Below are 6794 nucleotides of genomic sequence, written 5' to 3' on the forward strand. Positions count from 1 at the left end.
GTGTTACATTTAACAGGAACACGCATGTACACTTGTCGCACTAGTACAAATGTTTCAATCTGCACTATTTAAGAGCCCGTTCGTATCACAGCGCATATGAATACGCACCTGCAGTGTATTGCGTTTTGGTGCATTTCTATGCACACTTCTGTGCGTTTTTATGTGCGTAGTTCTTTATTTTTCAAAGGCATGTTCCCTCTGACCTATTATTGTTGATGAGAGGTGCATTTTGACATGTTTACATGCGTTCTGTGCATTGCAGTGTGATGCTATGCAAAAATGTTGCATAAAACTGCACTGCTATGGAACGCAGAGAAATACCACATTCTGGTGGGAACATGATATGGGGGGATTTACTAAAATTGAAGGATTTAGAACCTGGTGCAGCTGTGCATGGTACATACCTCACAACTTTTTGAGATGGGAACGAGGGACACCTATTAGCCAAAGTATGTAGGCATAGGACACACCCCTGCCACGCCCCCTTAAAGGAGAATTATACAAATAAAATGCTTTTGTTAGCACTACTATTCCTTTATATTGCCTTTTGAAATTTACAAATGCAGCAATTTAGAAATTGGATGAAAGGTTTAGCAGTGGGAAACACTTTTAGAAAGATAAATAGTGCATTTTATATACAGCTATATAGATCAGACCAAAATGAGGGACAAATAGGGAGGAAAGAGGGTCAGAGGGGCTCTGTTTCAAATCAAGGACAATCCCTCGAAATCAGGGACAGTTGGGAGCTATGCATGGTAGCCAATCAGCTTCCAAATTTGAACTGCACTGCACCTGAGCACCACAAGCAAAAAATGCTTTTTAATTCATTTGTATTATTCAAAGCAATCTCCCCCATTCAGCCAGGTCTCCATTCTTTATTTTGCTGAGAAATCATTTTGAAAACACCCCCTAACATTGATCGTGGCCATCTTGAGTAAGGGCAGATGATTCATCTATCATTTACTTCCGCTAATCCATCTGCCCTTAGCTGAGGCATAGGCTAAGCTAAGAACCCTCCCTCCTCTCCTGAAGACTCCTGGGATGTATGCCATCATTTGCCTAGGCCTGGAAACCAGGAAGTAGCTGAAGAAATGTAAAAAACTGTTTAGTCAGAGCACGGAGAGCCGTGACAGGCGCCCCCTGCCAGAACACTCCATTGGCTTAGAGAACTGATCGGAAGCCGGTTGGTTGCTGGTTTTCCAGCATGCATGTCCGACAGAAGACGGCCTAACAGCCAACAGTTTGTGCAGCACCTGATGCCTTCCGGTACACACACTTTATCTTTAGGCTTGAATTAATTAACCATCTGTAGTCCATGATGCTATGGGATATCTGAGATTGAGCAAAGATAGCATTCCCGTGCATCGGGTTAGTACAGCATACATAAAAGTCACCCCGGTAGGGAGAGATACTGAAGGAGGAACTACTTAAAGAGGAAGTAAACCCTCCTCTACAACTTGTACCTATAGGCAAGCCTATGATAAGGCTTACCTATAGGTACTGTAAATATCTCCTAAACATGTACCGTTTAGGAGATATTTACCTTACATGTCGCCAGTGACGTCACTGGCGCATGCGCTCTGAAGGAACGGCCGATCGTGCCGTTCCTTCAGAGCCCCGTGCCGTGACTGTCGGCTCCCACGCGCGTGCGCGGGAGTGACGTCACCGCGGCTCCGGCCAATCAGATGGCCGGATGCCGCGATCCCGGAAGACGGGCGACTAGACATGTCGCCCGTCATAGAGGTGAGTGAGCGGCACGGCGGGGGCTCGTTCTGAGGTAAGTATTGCATAATGAGCTAATATGCGATGCATACTAGCTCATTATGTCTTTCTTTTGCAGGGTGTAAGAAAAAAAAAAAAATTTATACGAGTTTACAACCTCTTTAACAGGCCAGTGATGTCATCTGACGCAATAAGATTTTTTTATTGGAAGGGATGGGGTAGCGGTTGGGGTTTGATGGATACGATTGCTCTTGTCTGCCAATGAGTGTAGCCTATTGTCCCACTCTGCCCAGGTTTACAAAGGGGCGCTTCAGTAACTGGTGTGCCAAAACATAAAGATGAACTCTAGGTATGATCTTTATTGCATAATTACATTGATCACGCTTGGACCAATGTAAGGGTCCTTTCACACTGGCTTTCCGCCTGGCAGACTCCATTTTGCTCAGCGGGGATCGATCCGCCGATCCCCGCTGAGCAGGCGAATGGCAGCTCCATCTCTGGTCACTGTGTAGAGACAGACCTGTCAGATCCTCGCTCTCCTCTATGGGAGATTGGATGAAAACGGACCGCCTGTCCGTTTTTATCCGATCTGATCCTCCAGACCAAGGGTCCTCAAACTATGGCCCTCCAGTTGTTCAGGAACTACAATTCCCATCATGCCTAGTCATGTCTGTGAATGTCAGAGTTTTACAATGCCTCATGGGATGTGTAGTTCCACAACAGCTGGAGGGCTGTAGTTTGAGGATCCCTGCTCCAGACGGATGGAAAATAGGGTTTCCATCCGTCTGGATTTCACGGACAGAATCGGATCGGAGAGCAGCGGGTGTCAGCGGAGATGTCACCGCTGATATCCACCACTCTATAGAGGTGCATGGAGCATCCGATCAGGTCCGCCTGAAAAACTGACAGGCAGACCTGATCGGAAAACCCGTGTGAAAGGGCCCTAAGTATGTATATTACGTACCAGAGGCACTGCTGTGCACACTGTAAACTGAAGCCATAGAACATTAGGCAGATTACCTGTTTTTCCTTTGGGACTTACAATGTTACAATTCTTGTTCTTTTGTATTGTTTGAAAGTAACTTGTCTGGAATTCCTCTCTTTTATGTGCTCAGTGCAGATATTTTGAGGTAGTTGCATATTTCTCTGACAGTCTTTGCTCATGGCAGCAGTTCACTTACCCCATAGTGGTTCTTTCTTGCAGCGTCTTCTGTGTCTGGCTGGCCTCTATTTTGCTGACACTTGAACAATTTACTCAACCTAATAGAAACCACCAGCCGCTGCGAGTCTCACCGTGACATGCTTTCAGTTCCTCATTCAGTGGCGCTCAGGTGGTCCTGGCGGAAGTGGTCACATGACTGACATCAGAGGAATATTGTACTATATGGCTGTTCAAATTGTAAAAAACCTGAGCACAAAAGAAAGAGCTTTATACAGGGACATGACTCCAGTCATAGCAGACCATAGCACAACTATGGTGCCTACTACTGCCCAATGTACAATTTAATATACAAAACAGTATGTAAAAGGTGTTCAGACATAACTTTCATTCCGATGTAGAGATGTCACCTCATCCTTTAAAGAGGAAGTAAACCCTCCTCTGCAAGTTGTACCTATAGGTAAGCCTATGATAAGGTAAGCCTATGATAAGGCTTACCTATAGGTACTGTAAATATCTCCTAAACATGTACCGTTTAGGAGATATTTACCTTACATGCAGCCAGTGACGTCACTGGCGCATGCACTCTGCCGTTCCTTCAGAGTCCCGTGCCGTGACCGTCGGCTCCCGCACGCGTGCGCGGGAGTGAAGTCACTGCGGCTCCGGCCAATCAGATGGCCGGATGCGGCGATCCCGGAAGACGGGCGACTGGTCATAGAGGTAAGCGGGCGGCACAGGGGGGACTCGTTCTAAGGTAAGTATTTCATAATGAGCTAGTATGCGATGCATACTAGCTCATTATTTATTTCTCTTTCAGGGTGAAAAAAAAAATAAAAATATGTGGGCTTACAACCTCTTTAAACCATTGGTTTGCGCAGCCTATTGCATCAGGATGTGCACCCCAAAGCTGAAACACGCATGCATGTGTGTGCATATAAACACTGCTCAAAAACATTAAAGGAACACTTACAGGTGGAGGCCACTGACATTTTTTTCCCTACTCATCTTTTCTTACTGATTTTCACTAGTTTTGCATTTGGCTAGGGTCAGTGTCACTACTGATATCATGAGGCAATTCCTAGACTCTATAGAGGTTGCACAGGCAGTCCAACTCCTCCAGGATGGCACATCAATACGTGCCATTGCCAGAAGGTTTGCTGTGTCTCTCGGCACAGTCTCAAGAGCATGGGGGAGATTCCAGGAGACAGGCAGTTACTCTAGGAGAGCTGGACGGGGTTGTATAAGGTTCTTAACCCATCAGCAGGACCGGTATCTGCTCCTTTGTGCAGGGAGCAACAGGATGAGCACTGCCAGAACCCTACAAAATGACCTCCAGCAGACCACTGGTGTGAATGTCTCTGACCAAACAATCAGAAACAGACTTCATGAGGGTGGCCTGAGGGCCCAACGTCCTCTAGTGGGCCCTGTGCTCACTGCCCGGTACCATGGAGCCGGATTGGCATTTGCCATTAAACACTAGAATTGGCAGGTCCACCACTGGCATCCTGTGCTTTTCACAGATGAGAGCAGGTTCACCCTGAGCACATGTGAAAGACTTGAAAGGATCTGCAGAAGCCATGGAGAAATTTATGTTGCCTGTAACATCGTTCAGCATTGGTGGTGGGTCAGTGATGGTCTGGGGAGGCATATCTATGGAGGGACGCACAGACCTCTACAGGCTAGACAATGGCACCCTGACTGCCATTAGGTATTGAGATAAATACATTTGGACCCATTGTCAGACCCTACACTGGTGCAGTGGGTCCTGGGTTATTCCTGGTACACATCAATGTCGGGCCTCATGTGGCGAGAGTATGCATCCAGTTCCTGGAAGATAAAGGAATTGATATCACTGAATGGCCCCCATGCTCACCTGACCTAAATACAATAGAACACCTCTGGGACATTATGTTTCGGTACATCCGACGCCACCAGGTTGCAGCTCAGTCAGTTAAAGAGCTCTGTGATACCCTGGTCCAGATCTGGGAGGAAATACCCCAGGAAACCATCTGCCATCTCATTAGAAGCATGCCCTGACATTATCAGTCATGCATACAAGCATGTGGGGGCCATACAAACTACTGAGTACCATTTTGAGTTGCTGCAATGAAATTTCAGCAAAATGGAGTAGCCTGCTGCATCATTTTTTCACTTTGATTTTCGGGGTGCCTTTGAATTCAGCCCTCTGTAGGATGATAATTTTCATTTCCATCAAACGATGTGGCATCCTTTCCTTCCCAGCACATTACCCAGTCCATATCAGTATTGATATTCAGCATGATATTTTTCCCCATTGAGATCTAATGTGTTTTCAAAGTGTTCCTTTAAAATTTTTTGGGCAGTGTATATACTGTATATGCACATACACATAAAAATACATGTAAACAAACATTTTAAAATGTATTAACTGCTTGCCAACTGCCCCATGTACTTTTACTGGGCAGAATCACACACATGTATGTCATTCTGCCCTTTCTGGGTCTGCTGCACGCATGCACGCTGCTGGTGACCCACTTCCGCTTTGATTGGACACAGCGGGAGCCAATCTGCGGGTCCAGAGGACTCAACGATCGTTCCCCACAGAGGCAGAACAGTGCTCTGCCTATGAGAACAAGGCAGATCGCGTTCTGTAGGTAGGGAAGACAGAGATCCTCTGTTTCTGTTAACCACTTAAGCCCCGGAAGATTTTACCCCCATTCCGACCAGGGGGTATTTTGCGATTCGGCACTGCGTGACTTTAACAGACAATTGCGCGGTCGTGCGACGCTGTACCTAAACGAATTTGGGGTCTTTTTTTTCCCACAAACAGAGCTTTCTTTTGGTGGTATTTGATCACCTGTGCGATTTTTTGATCACGCGCTATAAACAAAAAAATAGCGTCAATTTTGCAAAAATAGCAATATTTTTCACATTTTTTTATATGAAATTCCCCCCCCCAAAAAAATGTAAAAATCAAAATTTTTTAACATTTTCGGCCAATTTGTTTTATGCTACCTATGTTTGGTAAAAAAAATCGCAAAAAGCGTATTTTGATTGGTTTGCGCAAAAGTTATCGCGTTTACTAACAAAGGGAAAGATTTTTGTCATTTTTGTTGGTTTTTTTTTAACGCGTAATGGCGGCGATCTGCGATTTTTTTTGCGGTACTGCGACATTGCGGCGGACAGATCGGACCCTTGACTGACATTTTTGACACTTTTGGGGTTACCAGTGACATTTCTACAGTAATCAGTGCTATATATATGCACTGTTACTGTAAAAATACACTGGTAGTGAAGGGGTTAACTTTATTTGGGAGGGAGGGGCTGTGTGTGTCCCTAGGGGCGTGCTTTCTACTGTGATTGGCTGTGGCTTGAGCTGTAAGGACACTGATCAAAGGATCTACATAGTAGATCCATGTGATCAGTGTCTTTACAGCGAGGAGAATGACAGGTGGCTTGTTTACACAAGCTGCCTGACATTCTCCCTCTCCCCCGCCGATCGCCGAGTGGCCGGCGGACAGCAGGTCCGCTGGTCACACGCGCGGGGGGGGTCCGTGACCACGCAGGAGCGCGCCTCCGGCGGCGCGCTCGCTCCCTAGACCCTCACAAGCAAGCAGCGTAGCCCTACGTTAGTTTGCCTGTGAGGGGCTGACCGCCGACGTAGATAGTCGTGCGACGGTCGGCAAGTGGTTAAGCAGGAACACAGATTTATGTCTTCCCACAGTACAAGCACCCCCCCCCCACAGTTAGCAAGCACTCCCAGGGAACACATTTAACTATCTGATCGCCCCTGATGTTAACCCCTTCCCTGCCAGTGTCATTAGTACAGTGACATATTTTTAGCACTGATCACTGTATTGTTGTCACTGGTCCCCAAAAAAGTTCAAAGCTAGAGGTGAGCGCATAGTTTGGAAGGTGGAGGAGCACTGGAGGT

This window comes from Pelophylax lessonae (assembly GCF_965119305.1).
Source record: "Pelophylax lessonae genome assembly, chromosome: 4".
Lineage (NCBI taxonomy): Eukaryota > Metazoa > Chordata > Amphibia > Anura > Ranidae > Pelophylax > Pelophylax lessonae.